This window comes from Petaurus breviceps, unplaced genomic scaffold (genome assembly GCF_028583685.1).
Source record: "Petaurus breviceps papuanus isolate PSGF00001 unplaced genomic scaffold, PetGlider_PUasm1.0 176, whole genome shotgun sequence".
Taxonomy (NCBI): domain Eukaryota; kingdom Metazoa; phylum Chordata; class Mammalia; order Diprotodontia; family Petauridae; genus Petaurus; species Petaurus breviceps.
The window spans coordinates 27,599,076-27,620,896 of NW_027185771.1; the positions used below are offsets into that span (position 1 = coordinate 27,599,076).

At 37.2% G+C, this 21,821-nt stretch overlaps 1 pseudogene; it reads right to left on the bottom strand.

Annotated features, from left to right (window-relative positions):
* Nucleotides 1-15,465: 15,465 nt before the first annotated feature.
* On the bottom strand, nt 15,466-16,039 carry LOC138159631 (large ribosomal subunit protein eL42-like; annotated as a pseudogene).
* Between the last annotated feature and the right edge of the window lie 5,782 nt (nt 16,040-21,821).

Consider the following 21,821-nt stretch of genomic DNA (forward strand, 5'->3'; position numbering starts at 1 on the left):
CCTTCCTTCCTCCTTTCCTTGTTTTCTTCCTTCCTTCCTATCTTCTTCCTATTACACAGGCTGTTCCTTGACATGTAGCATGGAGCTATCATGTGGCTGAAGGGAGACAGAATAGACATCTTTAACCTCTTCTCCCACTCCCATTTCCTAGGGAGACATTAATTTCTACCAAGAAGAGAAATAGAAGGATAGGGCCAGAAGTTTACATTTTCTGCATTCATCAGAGAAAGAGTCCAAACTAGAATTGGATCTATCCGTTCCCTAAAATATTAGTAGTATAGGGGATATAGTTTTCAGTTTTAAGTTCATTTCTGAGTGTTGTTTTGTTAATGGGGAAAAAATGGTACCAACCTTTTCATCCCAGGAATTACTCCTCTTTCACCAAATACCAGTTTTCAATGAACATGCATAGCAATTAGCCAAGAATAATATATGTACTATACTATAGCATACTATACTATACTATACTATACTATATATTATGTTATGCTATGCTCTACTATGCTATGCTATGCTGTACTATACTGTGCTGTACTATGCTATACTGTACTGTACTATACTATGCTGTACTGTACTATACTATATTAATATAGCCTCCTTCTTTCATATGTATATTGTATTAATTAATATATGTATATATTCAAATTGGTATCAAAATAGGAATCAGAGAAAGTATTCCTATGAGAATAAGTACCAGATAGAGTGAAGGTGCTTGCTCATTGATTGGGAATGACATATAATTCAGCTTAAATAGAGTCTTCAATCTCATATAAGGGGAAGTTTCCTAATGTGTCTACCACAGCAAAATCAGGACAGGTATGTGATAAAGATTACCAAGTCCTTTCTTATGTTGGCTTCCTCTCACAGTCTTTTGCTTTAGAAAACTCAAATGGTTTTGGCATCTTCCATCTTCTCTCTTTAAACTAGAAGCCAGAAGCACCCAAAGGTTCTGCCAAGCTTGATGACACTCAAGTGACTCTTGAATTCAAAGAGACCTGAAGAGAGTCTGAAGATAATCTGAAGAAAACTGAAGAGCTCTCCTGTGTCCCATATTCACTAAATCTGTCCTACAGCTAACACAGATGCAGGACATTGATCTCCACCAATAAGGAAAAAGACCCATGTCAACAGGCTTTGGGAATGGAGTTACAATTCTTTCCTTCCTTTGTTTCTTCATTCCTTCTTCATTCTTGTTCAGTCATTTTTTAGTTGTGTCTAATTCTTCATGAACCCATGTGTGGTTTTCTTGGAAAAGATACTAAAGTGGTTTGTCATTTCTTTCTCCAGTTCAATTTGCAGATGAAGAAGCAGACAAATGGGGTTAAGAGACTTGCTGAGAGTCATACTGACTTAAACTGAGGAGGGAGAATCTTCCTGACTCCATGTCTATAACTCTATTCACTGTACCATCTAATTCCCCCTTCATTCAAAACTTGATTCCTTTTCTCTTTATCTAACCAATATACCTTTTTTCTCAAGGAAACACACTCTAGGACCCACATTTGAAGTCAAAAGAGTTGTGTTCCAGTCCTACTAGTAAGCTGTCCAGCTCTCTTAAACAAGTAAATTAACTACATTTCCTCTCCTGTTAAAGAGAGGATAAAAATACTCACAGTATGTACTTTACTAGATTATTCAAAGAATCAGATGAGACAATGAATATGAATTTTATATAAATGTGAGATATTATTATGAAATTAGTATCAGTCTTTGTAAGAATAAGGTCTTAGAAGTTTTTTATATTATTAGTGCTTTTTCCAATTGTATGTAAAGATAGTTTCCGATATTCATTTCTATAGTTTTTTTGAGTTCCAAATTATTCTCCCTCTCTTCCTTCCTTCCCCCTTCCCAGAGATAGCAAGCAATCTGATAAAGGTTATACATGTACAATCATGCTAAACATATTTCCACATTAGTCATCTTACAAAAGAATCAGAACAAAAGGGGGAAGCCGCAAGAAAGAAAAATAATTAAAAAAATGAAAATAATATGCCTTGATATGCATTCAGACACCATAGTTCTTTCTCTGGATGGGATTAGCATTTTCTATCATGAGTCTCTTGGAATTGTCTTGGATCTGTTACTGAGAAGAGCTAAGTCTATCATAGTTAGTCATCTCACAATGTTGTTGCTGTGGACAGTGTATTTCTGGTTCTGCTCACTTTACTCAGCATCAGTTCATGTTAGTCTTTCTAAGTTTTTCTGAAATCTGACTGCTCATCATGCCTTATAGAAGAATAGTATTCTATTACTTTCATGTACCACACCTTGTTCAGCCATTCCCCAAGTGATGGGCATCTCCTCAATTTCCAAGTCTTTGCCACCACAAAAGAGCTGCTACAAATATTGTAGTACATGTAAGTCCTTTTTTTCCCTGTTAATGATCTCTTATGGATCCAGACCTAGTAGTGGTGTTGCTGGATCAAAGGATATGCAGAGTTTGGTTACACTTTGGGTACAGTGGAACAAGATCTTATAATTTTTTGAATATAACATGTCAGTGTTAATCCATAGTGTAACATGGTAGCACATCTAATCAACAAGAGATTTAAGGGCATTTTAAAAAGATTTATGGTGACCAGAAAAAGGAAATAAGGCACTATAGTTCCATGTTCTTGTCAGAGCACATCCAGAGTATCATATTCAGTTCTGAGAAATAAATTACAAGAAGGAAACTCACAAGATAGAACTATTTCTAAATGCCAATGACAAATAGGTGGTGAGACAAGTAGAGATTAATTCCGTATGAGGATTAGTTGGAAGATCTTGGGGTGTTTAGCCTTGAGAAGAAATGACTTGAGGGAGGAGCAGTATGATAGCTATCTTTAAATACTTATTATTACTTTATTTTCAATACTTATTTTTATTTTTAGCACCAGAGGATACAACTAGGATGAATGGGTAGAATTTCTTGAGCTTAATACAAAGGGAAAAATTCAAAGCAAAACAAACAAAAAAACCCTTCCTAACAATTATGCCAATCCTCAAGGGGAGTGGATTAATTGAAAAGATAGTGAGCCAGTTAGTCAAGAAATTCTAAGTTCCTACTGTATCTCAGGTACTAAATTAAGGCCTGAGGATATAGAGAAAGATAAAAGATAGTCCCTGACCTCTGGGACTTCGAAATCTAATGGGCGAATCAACTTGAAAATAACTATACACAGAACAGCAAAGAGGCTAATGTCACTGGATCATGGAGTGTATGATGATATATAAAGTATAAGAACACTAGAAAGGTTGGAGGGGCAGTTTAAAGGGTTTTATTTGATTGTGGATGAAATAGAAAGGCAGTGGAGTTCACTGAATTAGTTATATAACAAGAGATTTTCAAGTGGAGACTTGGGGGGTGGGAGATGTGCTTTATTCAGTGAGGTAAATGAAGAGGAGGGCATATAGAGGAGTCACTACCTAGTCACACCCAGGTTCCCATAAAAATTATATAGGGGGAATTCTCAGCACACCACTTCTCCTAAATCCCTATTATTTCATTATTTTCCCTTGATTATTGTTTTGTTCTTGCTGTTGCCCTTGGCCACTCAGCGTTGTACTATATACTCCATGGCAATGGTCAATGAACAAGTTACTGCTCTTACTCTCCCTCACCCTATACATATATGTTTTTCATTTTTCAGAGAATATGTGAGATGATGATGAGAAATTGTGAGTAGAAAAGACACAAATGTATCTCCATGAAATTATTTTTTCTCCTGGAAAAAATCCATCCCTCTTCTGAGCTTCCCTGTTTCCATGGAGAGCAAAATCTTTCTTCCATTCTCCCAGGTGCTCAAACCCATCATTATTCAAGTCTCCTTACTCAACAAAAATTGGTCTCTTTAAAGATATGAACTATGTCAATTGCCAAATGTAATGAACGATCTTTTCTGAATCTTCATCCTTCTTGACCTCGGCAACATTTGATACTATTGAGCATACTTAATCTGCTAGACACTCTGCCTTTAAACAAATTCAATCCTTCATTTCCCATAAGTCGAAAAGTTTTTGAGTCTCTTTTTCTGGAGTGTCATTCATATCTAACTCCCTAACTGCTGATATTCCTCAAGGCTTTGTTTTCTCTGCAGACTTTCTTACTTGGTGACTTCTTCAGAATGCAGGTGCTTAATTATTTACCTTCATCAAATCTTTGGCTTTAATTATTATCATCTCTAACATTCCAAACTCCACCCTGAGGCCTTGGAATTTTTATTGGTGTGCATCAATAATATTAAACAAAAAAACCCACATCCATTATGTTTGACATCTTCAAGCACTCCATTTATTTCTCTGTTTTCCAACTCTAGATCGGAGATCAATAATGAAATCATTATCAAAACTCTCCTTCCTGACCAGCATTCTCTTAGATATTTTGTTTACTCCTATTAAAATGTAAGGTCTCTGGGCCGCTAGGTGGCGCAGTGAATAGAGTACTGGCCCTGAAGTCAGGATGACCTGAGTCCAAATACAGCCTCAGACACTTAACACTTACCAGCCATGTAACCTTGGGCAAGTCACTTAACCCCAATTGCCCTGCCTTCCTCCCTCCAAAAAGCAAAAAAAAAAAAAAATGTAAGCTCTCAATCATCAAAGCTATTTGGTACTGGCTAAGAAATAGAGTGGTGAATCAGTGGACTAGGTTAGTTACATATGACACTGCAGTCAATGACTATAGAAATCTCCTGTTTGATAAACCCAAAGACTCTAGCTTCTGGGCAAGAACTCACTATTTGACAGAGAAAAAAAAAACTGTTAGGAAAATTTGAAAATTGTATGTCAGAAACTAGGCATAGTCCAACATCTTATACTATACCAAGATAAAGTCAAAATGGGGACATCACATAAACATAAAGGGTGATATCATAAGCAAATTAGGAGAGTGAGGAGTAGTTTACCTGTAAGATCTGTGGAGAAGGGAAGAATTTATGACCAACCAATAGACAGAGAGCATTATGAAATGCAAAATGGATAATTGTGATTACATTAAATTAAAAAAAAGTGTTTGCAAAAACAAAGCCAATACAACCAAGATTAGAAGGAAATCAGAACTCTGGGAAACAATTTTTATAGCCAGTGTCTCTGATAAAGGACTTACTTGTAAAATACATAGAGGACTGAGTCAAATTTTTAAGAAAATAAGTCATTTCCCAATTGATAAAAGGTCAAAACATGTGAACAGGCAGTTTTAGTATGAAGAAATTAGTTATGTATAGTCATATAAAAATGTTCTAACTAACAATTGATAAGAAAAATGCAAATTAAAACCACTCTGAGGTACTACCTCACAACTATCAGAGTGACTAACATGAAAAAAAGGAAAATAATTGGTATTGGAAAAGATTTGGGAAAATTGGGTCATAAATGCATTGCTAGTGGAGGATTTGTGAATTTATCCAATGATTCTGGGGAGCCATTTGGAACTATGCTCAACATGTTATAAAACTGTGCATACCCTTTGATCCAGCAATAGTACTACTAGGTCTGTACCCCAAAGAGATCACAAAAATGGGAAAAGGATCCACATATACTAAAATATTTACAGCGGCTCTTTTTGTGGTGGCCAAACGAGGGGGATGCCCACCAGTGGGGAATGGCTAAACAAATTGTTATATATGAATATAATGGAATACTATTCTTCTATAAGAAATGGTGAGCTGGTGGATTTCAGAAAAACCTGGATTTACATGAACTGATGCTGAGTGAAATGAACAGAACCAGGAAAACATTGTAACAGCCACATTGTTCTATGAACAACTTTGATAAACGTAGCTCTTCTCAGCAATATAATGATCTAACAATTCCTAAAATCCATGGTTAAAAATGTTATCCATCCCCACAGAAAGAACTATGGAGTCTGAATGAAGATCAAAGTATACTTTTTTTCTTTCTCATGGCTTTTTCCTTTTGTTCTGATGCTTCTTTTACAACATGACTAATGTGGCAATATGTTTAATATGACTGTATATGTATAGACTATATCAGATTACATGGTATCTTGGAGGAAGAAAGATGAGAGGGAGGGAGAGAGGAAAAAAAATGGAATTCAAAATCTTAGGAAAGTGAATGTTGAAAGCAATCTTTACATGTAAATAGAAAAAAAATACTATTAAGTGGAAAAGAGAGAAACTAAAATAAAAAGAGAATGGAGGTCAGCCTCAGACCTAAACCTATATAAGCCTGTTGAATATACCAGTGTGAGAAAGGCTACACTTGAATTTTAAGGTATTTTTTTTTTGTGCTTGATAAAACTCTAGGGCAATGGGTTTTAAACCTGTGGTCCATGAACTTTATATACAAAAAAATTGATGACTGTTTTTCAATATAATTTCCTATGTAAAAAAAAATAATAAAAATACTGTGTGACTTTGGGCAAGTCACTTAACCGCAACTGCCCTGCCTTCTTCCAAAAAAACCCAAACAAACAAATAAAAATAAATGTAAGCTCTCTTTGGACAGAAGCTGCTTGCTTGCTTATATTTGTCTCCACAGTATTTCTATACAATATCATAGAGTCTAAACCTTTAAGAAATACCCCATTCTATATTTATTGATTTATATATCCAGCATTAATATCTCTCCAGATTTTACATCACTAAGTCTATTATAAACTTTATATCGCATTAGTATCTCAAACTCCACATTCTCAAATCTAAACTCATTACCTTCCTTCTAAAAGTTTAACAACTTCCAAACACGCCTCTTTCTGTGGAAAACACAAACATCCTTTAAGTCACTCAGGATTACAACCTTGGTATGATTCTGAATTTCTCATTTTCCCTCATCTATACATCCAATTAATTCCCAAATCCTGTCAGTTCAAATTCTGCAATCTATCTGTTTCATGTAACATCCCCTTTTTTTCACTTGCACATTTACAAGCCCCATTGAATCTGTCATCAATTTTCCTAGATTATTTCAATAGCCTTCTACCCATTCCAATTCATCCTCAACCCCGCTACAAAAATGATTTTCCTAAATCATATAGTTCTGACCATGTTTCCTCCTACTCAGTAAACATTAGTGCCTCCTTATTAACTCTGCAATCATTTTTTTTACCTTTGGTAGACATTTTAAAATTCATATTTATAAGCTGTATAACATAAACATTTATATGAGAGACATGTAATCAATAACTTTTTAAAGGAGGTGATCAAAAAGTTTGGAGACCATAGCTATAGAAGATGAGTTCTCACTCTCTGATACTTCTTGTAGTTGTATAATTTTATGATTCTTTTTTTTATATATAAATGCCTCCACCCAAAACTTAAATAATGAAGGATTAGGTCAAAGGTCAAGCTAGTGAATTGCTGTTCTTGGTCTCTCTTAGTCTTATTCCTGACTATTTTCTCATTGGCATTTCAGAAATAAATTTTTTTTCATGTAGTATAGATATTATGTTTCAAAAAACCAGAAATGGGTCTTTACCAGCCTACTCATAAGACCCTACCCCTAGGTAAATAAGAATTTTTGATTTTTGTTTTTGTTTGGTTTCATCTTGGGAGGGGGGATCTCTTGGATTTTTGTCTTTTTCTGCAAATTTATCTGGACCAATTTTAATCAAGTAGTAAACGGAAGGAAGAATGGAGAAAAATATTAAGATGTTTCAGAATTAATTCAATAATTAGAAAAGGATGCTCAGTCCATCATCAAATGTGTTGGGTTTCTATATTTATTGATTCCAAATATTTCATAACACCATTTCTGGTATGGTAGAGCTATACACAAATTGTTAAAAAGGAAAAAAAGGTCTTGTTACATTCTATTTAAGTAACTGCAGACCTAGCAGTGGCTTTCCCCTCCAAGTATTGACTTTTGCTTTTCTCTTTTGCCCTGTAATGTGCCAAATTGATTTAAATAGTATAAATTAGTCCAAATATCTGTTCCTGCAAGTCAGAAAAGATACCCTGACATCATGTATACAGTATTGATTTTAGAGCCATCAAATGCATTCAATAGAAGCTGATTAAAATTTATGGAAAAGAATTAGTGATAAAAGGATTTAATTGAAAGTTTATTGAAAGTAATTGAAATTAATGAAAGCTATTGATAGAGATGAGGATTAATTAAATTAAGAGGGAGAAACTGTTTTTAATTGGGACTTAATTGGCTACTATTAAAATTGAATGGAATTCAATAGAAAAATTGATGGGCTGTCAGCTGACTTTAAGAGATTGATATTCAAGACTGTCAACATTTAAAAGAAACCATGGTCCCAGAGAGATAATCATTGATTTCCTGGATATGCAAAAATTTACATTTCTTATTCATTTCATTGCAATACATATAGAAGAGCTTTAAATTGATGAAATGTTTTTGAAACATTCACGTTTTAATGAAAAATATTCAGAAACCAATTTGTATAGAAATTGAAGATATATGTATATGAACACACATACATATTTGCTATTGTTATTCAGTGATTCAGTCATGTCCCAGTCTTTGTGACCCCATCAACTGTTACACTGCAGGACCTTCTATCCTTCACTATACCTTTGAGTCTGTCCAAGATGATGTTCATTGTTTCCATGATACTATTTATCAAGCTCATCCTTTGTTGTCCCTTTTTCCTTTTGCCTTCAACTTTCCCCAGCATCAGATTATTTTCCAGTGAGTCCTATCTTTTATTATTTTACAAAAATAGTCGTTTCAGTTTCAATATTTGCCATTCCAATGAATAGCCTAAATCAATTTCTTTTAACTATTGACTGATTTGATCTCCTTGCTGTCCAAGTAACTCATATGTGTGTGTGTGTGTGTGTGTGTGTGTGTGTGTGTGTGTAGGTATACATACATTTACATATGCCCTCCCACCCTACATCCTTTTATTCCTACATTTCTAATGATGCAGAGCTAAAAACAGTTCTCCCGCAAGAGGCCTGGAACTTTATTTATAGATATTTCTCTTGAATTATATAACTCAGAATATTTCTACTTGTTACCTCAACTTCTGTTTCCCTCATCCCAATACTGCCACCAGAAAGGTACGGCTAGTGCCAGAATTCCAATTTTATCATTCTCCTGTAAGCTCTGAAAATATTCCCACAGCAATTATTCACTCATTCTTCTTTGTATTCAGTGAGTATTATTGAATACCTATTCCCCGTGAGGCAGAAGGACAAATACTAAGGAGATTTGCAGAGAGGTAGACAAAATCCATTCTTTCTATGTTCTTATAATTTTAGAGGTGAGATGGTGTGTACACAAAAAACTCCAAATAGCACGATGGTAGTGATGGCAATGTTATCTGGGGTGTAAAGACATTACTAACTAACCCGGAGAAATGATCACTGAATTAATCAAAAAGCAAATAAATTAATGAGTGTAGTAGGAGTGAATAAAATTATTAAGGTTTAATTCCTGGCATTAACCCCACTTCACTGGTAGGGTGATGAGTTTAAAGGAACAGATAGAAATATTGAATTGCATAGCACATTTCCCTACTTAATAAACTCCACTGGTTTCCTAATATCAAATATAAAATAATATGTTTGATATTTAAAGTCTTTTATATCCTAGCTCCTTCACCACTGTCTTTCCAATCCTCTTATATCTTACTCTGTGCCAGACATTTTGTATTCTATTAGCCCTGGCTGCTTGCAGTTCCTCAAGAAAGAGACTCCATGTCCCAACTCGTGGCACTTTCGTTGGTTGTCTTCATGCCTAGAATGTTTTCTTTTCTCATCACCACTTCTGCCTTCTCTGGCTTCCTTCAACTTCCAGTTAAAATTCCATCTTCTACAGGGATCTTTTCCTAATATCTCTTAATTCTCATATTTTCTTTCTGTGGTTATTTCTGGTTTATCCTGTGTATAGCTTGTTTGCACATAGGTATTTACATGTTGTCTCCCCTATTAAATTGTGAGCTCCTTGAGGATAGGGACTGTCTTTTGCCTTTGTATCCCTAATGCTTAAAACAATGCCTGGAGCAAAGCTGGCACTTTATAAATACTTTACTGACTTATTTTCAGGAAAACTACTTTTATTTTGATTGTGTTTGTTGTTACTAGTCTACTTTTGCATAAGGGAAGAGTACATAGTTTCTAATCTCATCTCCATTTGAATATTTTTAAAAATATTAGTGGCTGTAGCAAATATTATAATAGTTCATAACAAAGTTTCCTCTAACCAAGATGGTCAAGGTAGGCTCTATGAGGATTGATTTTTAAACCTAAAAGGATACATAAAGATGGGAGTTAAGGCCTTACAGGCAATTGAAAAACATGAACAAAGTCTTAGAAATAGTTAAGCAAAAGTATTTACTAGAAGAATGTGAATTATAACTTATTGGCTATATTGCAAAACTCGTATCAGGGAATAGTGGGAAATTATGGAAGGTAGAAAGGAGTCTAATACTGAAGGCTTTTAATGCCAGGATGATGATTATTCTTCTTGGTGCCTTTGCTATGGCCTTTCTCTTGGATTCTCCTTTTCCTGAATTCTTGGGGAACTTTGTTCCCACACACAGTCTGTATATTTTGTACCCTACTTTCATTGTGACATCATGTTTGGGTAACCAATCGAAAGCACCCGAATGAAACATCACACTTTCCTACATCATGTGCCCCTTTTCCAACTAGCTTACCAGACACAGGTCAAAGCAATCCTTAATGATTCAAAGACTAAAGTAAGAAAGTAAAGTGATTTTTTTGTATATTTGCCATTTTTTGTATATTTTGTATATTTACCACTGAGACCTGACTTAGCAGTTAATGATGGAACTTTTCTTCTCTCACTGCAAACCTTTCTGTCTTCTCTTCTGTCTCAGTAGTGAAATAGGGGATTCCACCATCACTTGATATAAATTCATCATGGAGGAGGTAAACCTAACAGGAAGCAGGCTCATCCAAAGATTCCATATGGTTGCTAAGAATGGCAATTAAATATGATCCAAGATGGGGAGTGCTCCATTTTCCTCATCTTTCTAAGACTCTGAAGTGTACAATATTCCAGGCATTCTATACTGAAGAATTGGAGAGATGACTAAGAGCCTGACATAACCTGGGTGCCAGTGTGCAAAAATGCCTAGCACCAGGCATCCTATCTTCTTCCTCTTGCCCGGCCTAAAGATGATAGCACTTAGGTCCTGAGTCATGCGTATTCAAAAACCCTGTTGCCTTGCAGAGTGTCTGTAATGCCAGCAGAATCCATTTTCCTCACTTCCCTTCCCCTATTCCTCATCTTCTCTGAAAAAAAAAAACATTTATTCATTATCTGAAGCAAAATACATTCTAATTAAAAAAATACTTATTGCTCTTAGCATTATTGTTTGGTTTGCATCTTCTAGAGAAATTTCTGGGCGCTCCTAAAATCCCTTGCTGTCATCTAAGTTATTCACTGTGGGGACATATATTCTCTCCCTATTCCACTTCTCCTTCCTCACCCCCACCCCAACTTACCCCAGGGCAGCTGAAATCCTGGCTCCTGAGAGCAAATGAGGTCACAAGCAATTAGAGATGGAACCCACTGGATTTTTTTTTCCTGGAAAGGCATCTTGGCATTTCTCAACTGCAAAATAAATCATCGAAAACAAATCCTTTCAGAGCTGATAGATGACATCCCAGTCACTGTTCAAATTTATTTTAATTTCTATAATAAATTGCACCTGTAAGCCACAGTCATTTAATTTTTCATCGTACTCAGCTTCCAGCACTGCTAATAGCCCTCCTCAGGTATCATGCAATGGGTTTCCTAGTCATTAGATCACTTTACTGAGGGCACATTCTGTTTGACACACATTACCCTCTATGAATATTTTCAGAAATCAATATTAAGTCCAAACAGAAAATGGGTGATTTTATTATACAATATACAACCTCTGGGGAGAAAATTTCATGATGAGATTTATGGAAACCTGTGTATGTAAAAACATCATTTTTAGTGCTAATCTTCTAAAATATAGATGGTACTGCCTCATTCCATATAGAAAGTACAGGTTTTTATTCTTCAATCAGCTCAAGTATGGTCGAATTCTATTATCACCAATAGTGTAATATGGGCTAGCTAGGTGGTACAGTGGATAGATAACCAAGCCTTGTCTGTTACTATTCTTACTTCATAGAGATTCAGTAAGATAGCTTTCTTGCTGTTTTATATTTGTCCTAGAAAGTTGACCTAGCCAGATGCATCTTGCAAAGCAAAGGACACAGGATTCTTAAATAGAGAGATTTTGGTATTCCCCCCACCTCCAACTTTCTCACACTTTCTGCAAATAAAATAAAACAAATAAAGTGAAATATGAATTTAAGTAATTTGACTAAATTTGAAAATATCTTAGTTACTGCTGTTGAATTTGACATATTCCTATAGATAAGATATTAAACAATTCCATTACTCAATATTTCTGAAATAGCAACAACCAACTGGGAAATTTTTTTTTGGATCATTAATGATAAGGAAAATTTAAAAAAGGTAAAACAAGTGTGTGCATTCCTGTTACAATAGCAAATGTTGAAGGGGGTATGGAAAGAAAGAATGCTGGTGGAGTTATCAATTGGTGCAATTATTCTGGAAAAAAATTTAATCTGTGCTTATAAATTTGATATAATTCTTATTACTTTTAACTCAAAAATGTTGACTACTGGGTATATGACACAAATAATTCAAGGCAGAAGTATATCATATGAAACCAAATATATATATGTGTGTGTGTCTGTGTGTGTGTGTGTGTGTGTGTGTGTGTGTGTGTGTGTATGCTATGCTCCTGTGGTACAATATGGAATATGGTCAATTAAAATGTGTAGATAATTTTGAGAAATGGGTAATAAGGTGCTGACCAAGAGATATTCTGTGCATCTTGTAGTATATCTTGCAATAAACACATAATGTTCCAGGATGTTTTTAAAAGGTTCCAGGATATTCTGGAGATAATCACAAAATTTGTAAAAGTGTAGCCAATCAGAAGAGAGAGCACCCATGTTACTCAAGCTTGTTTAAACTGAAGTGTTCCTTACTACTGATTAAAAGAAAGATCTGTGAACTTCTAAATCATGTCCTTTTAGCAACTAAGGAGGTCTTGGAGATGATTGCTTTGTCATTTACCAGCTTTGCTAATAAATCAATATGTTCTTATTGCCTCAGTCTTTATCAACTTCCTTCATGATAAGTGGTGACCCAGATGGAACTTGAATGAGAAACCCTGGCCCCTGAGACACTCTCTTTGAGTAACTACCAAGAGTGCACTGCAGTCCATTTTTTTCACAAAAATTCTTATTCATGAAGGGCTGCCCCAAGTATCAGACTCCCCCTTGACCTTGATCTCAAATTTCTCTGAGCAGGTAAGCCCCTAGTCCCTTAATCAGAAGACAGTTGGTACCATTCCTGTTATAGGATGAAGAAAGGAAGCCATTCCTCATATAGGTAAAGTAATCCATCCCTGTTATAGTAGGAGAAAGGAATCCATTCCTTCTGTAAGTAGAGGAATCTAGGGAATTCATTCTATAAGTGAAAGAGGCCATTTTGTCTATAAATAGGAGAAATGCATTCTTTCTGTGGGAAGCAAAATCCATCTCTGTTACAGAAAAGGAGATCACTTAAGAGAACTCCCTTTGCTTGGTTGGTTGTTGTGCTTCGTTCTGGAAGAGGATCAAAATGACATCACATGGTAGAGTCAAGTTTCAGCATCTGACTGGCTGAACAGACCAATATGAGCTCAAAATACTCTATTACAGGTAGGGTACAAATAGTACCTGTGAAAATTTGGTGTGGATTATCTAAATTTGTACAATCTGCATTTTCTTTGAGCTGTTCCAACTCTGCTTTGTTCATAGAGCACAACACCTATTTTGAGGTGGCCATGCCATGTTAAGCTGTCCTGTGACAGTATCTCCTGCTTCACACAATCAATTCCAAAGTTCTTAAGGGAGACGTTGAGGATGTCCTTGTATTGCTTCTTCTGACCACCATGTGAACAGGTGCTCTGTGTGAGCTCTCTATAAAATGGTCTTTTTTTTTTTTTTTTACAAATATATATATTTTGCATTTGAATAATGAGGCCAGCTCATCAGAATTGTGCTCTTCGAAGCAGAGTCTGACTGCTTGGAAGTTTAGTTCAAGAAAGAACTTCAGAGTCTGGTACCTTGTCCTGCCAAGTGGTCTTCAGAATATTCCTAAGGCAATTCAAATGGAAGTGATTCATTTTCCTGGCATGTCACTGGAATACTGTCTGGGTTTCACAGGTATGTAACAATGATGTCAGCAAAATGACACTGTAGACCATAGGTTTGGTAGTCAGTCTAATACCTCTTCTCTCCCATACTTTCCTTTGGAATCTCCCAAGGATATAGCTCTGGCAATGCTTGCTTCAACCTCATAATCAATGTATACATCCTTGGAAAGGATACTGCCAAGGTAAATGAACTTATTCACAGTAACCAAAACTTCTCCATTTGCTGCAACTGATGGTTCCATTATGTACTGTGTGGCAGTAGCTGATAAAACATCTGTGTTTTCTTGATGTTAATTGTTAGGCCAAAATTAGCACAAGCAACAGAGACTTGATACATACTTTGTTGCATCTCAGTTTCAAAGTCTGCACTGAGGGCACAATCATCCGCAAATAAAGTCATGCACCAACAGTCCCTCTCCTTTGGTCTTAGCTTGTAGCCTTTTCAAGTTGAAGCATTTTCTACTAGTACAGTAGCTGATCTTGATGCTGTGTTCATGCTCATTGCAAGCATTTGACAACATGGCTGAAAACATCATGCTAAAAAGCATGGGAGCGAGCACGCAACCTTGTTTCACTCCATTGCTGACTGGGAAATCACAAGAGCATTGTCCATTATACACAACCCTGGCAAGCATGCCGTCATGAAGTTAACATACAATGCTGATGAACATCTCCAGGCAACCAAATTTTGACATAAGTTTCCATAAGCCCTCATGACTAACAGTATGAAAGGCGTTGGTCAGATCTACAAATGTTGTGTACAGATCTCTCTTCAGCTCCTGGCATTTCTCCTGGAGTTATCAGGAAGCAAATACCACATCAACTGTTCCTTGGCCCTTTCTGAAGTCACACTGGCTCTCAGGTAGATGACCATCTTCCAGGTGAAGGATCAACTTCTGGAAAAAATCTTGGCAACAATGACTAAGAAAGAGGACCCCTCCCCCCATGATTGTCATAGGACAATCTATTTCCTTTATCTTTATAGAGATGGACAATGGAGACATCCTTGAACTTTTGAGGGATAACCTCCTTTTACCATATAACAGAAAATTTCAGTCAGATTTCTACGAACAGTGGATCCCCTACCTTGTAAATCTCAGCTGGAATAGAATCAGCACTATGTGCTTTGCCACACAAAAAGAGCTTAAGACCTCTTCCTTAGTTGGAACTAAAGCTAGGGAGGGATTGACTTCCACCTGAGGTAAACAGTCAGTGGCCTCATCATTGATTGATGATGGTCTGTTTAGAACACTATGGAAGTGTTCATCCCATCTCTCTAGTATCATATTCTTTTCTTTTTTTTTTTTACAGCTGGAACTTCACATTTTAATCGTTCGTCTCCTGGGAGCTGCGGGCACGCTGGAAGCAGCTCAGAACTGGATCACCTGCCCCTTCCTTTTCTTGTCTACTCCCAGCTCAAAATGCTTGCAGCGCTTGATGGCCAGCATCCTCTTGGACCTGCAGTTGGGCTCCACGCACTCGAACCTCAGCACAATCTTCTTCATGGTCTTGGCCTTCTTGCGAAAGATGGGCTTGGTCTGGCCCCGCAGCCGCTCTGCTTGCAGTCTGCGCGTACAGGGAGTCCTTGCCCTTCTTGTACTGCATCACCTTGTGCAGCTGGTGCTTGCCACACTTCTTGCAGTAGGTGTGCTGGGTCTTGGCCACGTTCACCATGGCGGCTGCGGAGGAGGAGGAGCAGGAGGAGGCAGCGGCCGCCGGGGGGCACTTCCCAACTCTGCTCCACTCGGGCCGGGCTTCTCTTTGGCTTCTCGGAGGCACGAAGAGCATGAGAGGAGATGGAGGAGGTGGAGGAGAGTTCTGAGAGAAGAAGCTGCTGGGAGCCCAGCAGGGTTCAGCGGGCGCCGGCCCTAGGCTCCGGGCCGAAGGGCCGGGGTGCTGTTCTATTGGCCTGCTGGAGGCGGAAACGCTGTAGTATCACATTCTTTCATTAATCAATGTGGCTCCATCAACATTGTGTACTTGAGATTCGCCATAGGTCTTTGACTCATAAATAATGGTATCAGAAAGTGCTTTGGATTGCTACTATCATCATAAAATGAATTTCATCTTCCTTCTTACTGAGCCAAGAATGCTGCATCTCTCTAAGCCTTGCTTATACTTTATTCTTTTTTTTTTTATTCCAGAATTTATTTATTTTTAGTTTTTAGAATTCATTTCTACAAGATTTGGAGTTCCAAATTTTCTGCCCAATTCTCTCCTACCCCAAGATAGCAAAAATATGCATTACTCTTTCTCCCAGTCTGTCCTCTCATATATCCGCCCCCTCCCTCCCCATCTCTTTCCTTACCTCCTTCTCCCTTACTTTCTTATAGGGCAAGATGGATTTCTATACCCCATTGCCGTTATATCTTATTGCCCACTTGCATGTAAAAATAATTAATATTTGTTTTAAAAATTTTGAGTTTCAGATTCTTTCCCTTCTTCCCTCCTTATCCACCCCCACTGGGAAGACAAGCAATTCAATATAGGTTATACATGTGTAGTTATGCAAAACATTTCCATAGGAGTCATGTTGTGAAAGACTATATTTTTCTCTATCCTATTCCACCGCCCCCCCCCATTTATTCTTTTTTCTCCTTTGACCCTGTCCCTTTTCAAAAGTGTGTGCTTATGACTACCCCCTCCTCTAGTCTTCTATACCTTCTATCATCATCCCCTTTTCCCCCTACTTTCCTGTAGGGTAAGATACCCAATTGAATGTGTATATTATTCCCTCCTTAAGCCAAATCCAATGATAGTAATGTTGACTAATCCCCTTTCATCTCCCTGCAATTCCCCTCCAGTGTAATAGCTTTCTCTTGCCTCTTTTATTTGAGATAATTTATCATATTCTATCTCTCCCTTTCTCCTTCTCCCATTATAATCCTCTCTCACCTCTTAATTCCATTTTTTAGATATCATCCCTTCATATGCAACTCACCCTGTGCCATCTATGTATACATGTACACACACACATATATATATACACACACTTACACCCACCTATAAATAAATATACATTTATATGTACATGTATATGATTTCTCTTTCCTGTTTAACTTTTCTTGATTCTCTTGATTCTTATATTTGAAAGTCAAATTTTCCCTCTGGTTCTGGAATATCAGAGCAATTTTCCTTGAGAATTTCTTGAAAGATTATTTCTAGGCTCTCCTTTTGATCATGGCTTTCAGGTAGTCCAATAATTTTTAAATTATCTCTCCTGGATCTATTTTCCAGGTCAGTGGTTTTTCCAATGAGATATTTAACATTACTTTCCATTTTTTTTTCATTTGTTTGGATCTGTTTTATAATATCTTGATTTCTCATAAAGTCATTAGCTTCCATTTGTTCCACTCTAATTTTGAAGGAATTATTTTCTTCAATGAGCTTTTAAAGTTCTTTTTCCATTTGGTCAATTCTGCTTTTTAAGGCATTCTCCTCATTATTTTTTAGACCTCTTTTGCCATTTGAGTTAGTCTATTTTTAAGGTATTCTTTTTTCTCCTTTAGCAAGCTGTTGACTCCTTTTTCATGATTTTCTTGCAATACTCTCATTTCTCTTCCCAATTTTTCTTCTATTTCTTTTACTTGATTTTCCAAATCCTTTTTGAGCTCCTCCATGGCCTGTGACCAATTCACATTTTTCTTGGAGTCTTTTGATGCAGCAGTTTTGAATTTGTTGTATTCTTCTGATTCCATGTTTTTATCCTCTTTGTCCCCCCAAAAAGATTGTTTAGTCTTATTTCTCTTCCTCTGTTTGCTCATCTTGCCAGCCAATTACTTGACTCTTGAGCTCTTTGCCATGGTAGAACTCTGCTTCCATAGTGGAGAGTGTTGTGTTCCACATCTCTGCAATTTTGATCATCTGTAGTTAAAGTTTCTTCTAGGCACCTGCCTCAGAACTGTGAGGAGGACTGCCTCTCTACAGCCTCAACAGGCTCTGCCATGCCAGTGCTTCTAACCCCAAGACTGCCACCCAAGACTGTGATGAAGATCCAAGTAGGGCAAAACAAGAGAATCCTGCCTCAGGACCAACAGAGTGATTCCTGCAATTGCCCTCTGGTCAGCCAGTTGGTCACCCCACAATTTGTGGGTCTGGAGTTATGGAAGCAGCTGGTGTGGCAACAGCTGCCGCCACAGCCTTCTCCACCAACCTGGCGACAGGGGCCAGACCGAGTTCTTCTCTCACCCAGTTCCAACAGAGTTCTCCCACTGATCTTTTGCTTTCTTTTTGGTGTTAATGGGTTGAGAAGTCTGGAAACTGTCACAGATACTAGTGATTCAATCTCTGAGGTCTGCTCTGGCTAGTTTGTGCTGCTGGACTGTGCCAGTGAGACCCTCATGGGACTGCTCTCCACTCCCAGTTCAGTGTGACAGACCCTTTCTTTAGGTTTGCCAGGCTGTCCTCACCTGGAGACATATTTCACTCTGTCCTTTTCTGGATCTATATCTCTAAAATTTGTTTAGAGTCATGTGTTACAGGTATTTAAAGTATTTGGGGACAAACTCAAGTAAGTTTCTCCTTTTACTCAGCCATCTTGATTCCTCTACTTTACTCCTGATGGAACTAAATTCTACCTTCATAGAGATAAATAACTATTCTGCTGGTAAACCCTGTGGAGTTCTTATTTTAATTTAGCAGCTTCTGAATTTCTCCATCATTTTCATTAAACCAGTTTTGCTGTTTGCAAGTGTTCTGACCCAGATGGGCAAATGCAGTGCTATATACCAAATCACTGAAAGCTGCCCATTCCTTTTCTGCTACACTTTTACCAACTGTGTGTTGGCTCAACTTTCCCTTAAAGTTAGCAACAAACTGTTCCCATTCAGAGAAGAGCTCTAATTTGTTGACATTCTTCTGTAGCCATTTTGCTTTTGTGGATGCAGTTTTTGTTGAATGTGTATATTTAGCTTGGAGAGAATAAGTCTATGATCAGTCTGTGACCCTGCATTACACATTGCATTTGTGACTCACATCTTGTCTGTCTCTTCTTACAATCACATAGTCTATTAAATGGCATTGTTTGCTGCAAGGATGCATCTACCAAGTTTTATTCCATTGTTGGTGATGAGGTCATGAGATGCACAAGTCTTCAGTAGTAAGTGACCATTGCTATTGCTGTTTCCAATTCCATTCCTCCCTAGGACTCCCTGCCAAGTCTGGTAAATTGAGCCTACTCTAGCATTAAAGTCACCCAGAATTACAGGTTGTCTTCTCTTGGGACATTGATGATAAAGGTCTCCAGGTCTTCATACAATTTTTCTTTGACCTCATCAGGTTTGGTCATGGTGAGAACATAGGCACTAATGATGGTGGCATGGTATTTTCCCGTAAGCGGCAATCACATTGTCATAAGCCTCATATTTACTCCTTTTGGTAGCCATAGAAGCTTATTGACAAAATTAGTTTTGACTGCAAAACCTGTTCCTGCACCACAGGGCTCCACTTCACTGTGGTCACTTTTGAAAAAATATCTTTTCAGCTCCAGCTTCAGGAAGCTGACTTTCATTTGCCAGTCTTGTTTCACTCAGGGATACTATTTGGATGTGATACCTCCTGAATTCTCTTCCAACAAGAGCTATTCATCTTGCAGGTATGTGTTGTCTATAAGTATGCACACATTCCATTTACCAATGGTAAGCAGAATCATCTTTGCAGGTGTTTTTATACATGTTTTTGTGTTCTGACCTTAGAGTGGTATTTACCGCCACAGTCATCAGGCCAGGGTTGGATAAGTAGACAATTTTTAGGGTACCTTTTCTAGCCTTTCCTCATATCAGGAGGTGAGCAGTTTGATCATTAAAAGGCTGCTCAGACACCCAAAGGGCTGTCAAATCCCACTGCTGCTTCTAGTGAGAAATGACCCTATGGTCTGGTTACCTGTGTGCAGGATTGTTACTACAGCTCCCAGTGTATCCACAGCTGCTGCTTCATCACTTGTGTGTCACCACAGAACTTTGGGAAAGGTAAAATGGTATAGATGATATCTTTTGATTCAAGCATTAATTGGATTTAATCAAAGAAGCATTGCACAAAGTTGTTGGCCTCACTGTCTCTTCCAGAGTCATAACAATCCAATGGCAGGACAGAATCAAGATGATTAATGTTGGCTCAAGATGTGGTGGATGACCATGGCTTCTTCCATGTCTAACCAAGCTCTAAGTACTACACAGTGCTTGCTTCAGCTGCCTTCATGGTCATTGGAACAGATTGTTTTCATTCACCCATTTCACCAGGGGAAGTCTTCACATGCTTTGGGTAGACACCACCCTAACTCACCAAATGGTTTGGTACCCTTTGGTTACCCTCAACCTGGTTTAGCCCATCTGCTGAAACAGTTTACTGGGGCATGGCTGTTGTACATGTTACAGCTTCTTGGAGTCACAGGTGAGAGTTAGGTAGAACAGATGGAAAATAAAAGTGAAAGCACCTCTGAAAAGGGCTCAGTAGCCATCACCCCAGAGGTGTTAATCTTCCCTTATCACACCCTACACCCCAAGAGAACCCCTTTAATAAGTAAAGGAAAGTATGTGTTCTGATAATAACATACTAAAGCAAACCACCAAGAAATCTTCTCATATTTTGGCACTAAGGGAAATTCCAAGTTTAATAAAAAAAATGACAAAAAAGTACACTATTATTAAATAGTTTTTAAACTAGCTATTATTAAATTGTTTGTTGTTAAGTTGCATAAAATTTGATCTAAAATTACAAAAGATTTAACTGATAAGTTATTCTGGCTTAAATTTAGCACTTTGGGGATTATTACATTTTCAATTAAGATTGGCCACTGAGCAACCTCATCCTAACAAATGAACTATTGATTTTCTGGGATGCCCTGTCTAAAGTATGATGCCCATCACTTCCTAGGGGCACACTCCTCTTTATCATATTAGGTCTTCTACCTCTTCAATTTCTCCTTTTGCAGTTTCTACTTTCCCTTTACTGTAGTAGGAAATTTAATTTCATTTGAACTTGAGGGACCAGCATGGGTCCCCTTCCTATTGAGGAAATGTTTATACACAATGATTCCAGCCAAGAAATGTGATACCTTTAAAATTCTACCAACGTTTTAGTCCTTCTGATCTCTCTACTTGGAGGAGAGATACTCCTAAATTTAATGAAAACCCTGTGACTATTATGCTTGCCAGTTCAGAGAGTATCCTTAATTGATCTTTACAAGACTTAAAAAACCCAGCTGATTACATCAGGCTACTCAAATTCAAAGAAAGTTTTCAAGAGAAAAATGAAATTCCAAACTACTTTTATGACAGGTTGTATAGAAATGCTAAGTGATATGCGGGATTAGATCCAATCAATCCAAGAGATGCTGGAACCATTAATTCCAACATTTGCTAACCAAGCCTTGCCAGAAATGTGCAATTTCTTTCCTAAGGTTGCCCTGGATGGCATGAAAAAAAGTATAGGGGAGCTTTAAAAGCACTACCCACTATGTATATGAAGGAAGGAACAAAGAAAAAGACTAAACAAACAAAAATGCAAGTTATTTTCATTGCTGCTCAGCCATCAACAGTAATCCATGAGTGTTTTTATTGCCATAAAAAGGGACATATTATTTAAAATTATCTGTTTAGAAAGAAAAAAAATGGAACTTAAGAAATAAGAACAAAAGGATTCAATCTATTAATAAAAAAGTTTTAACTTA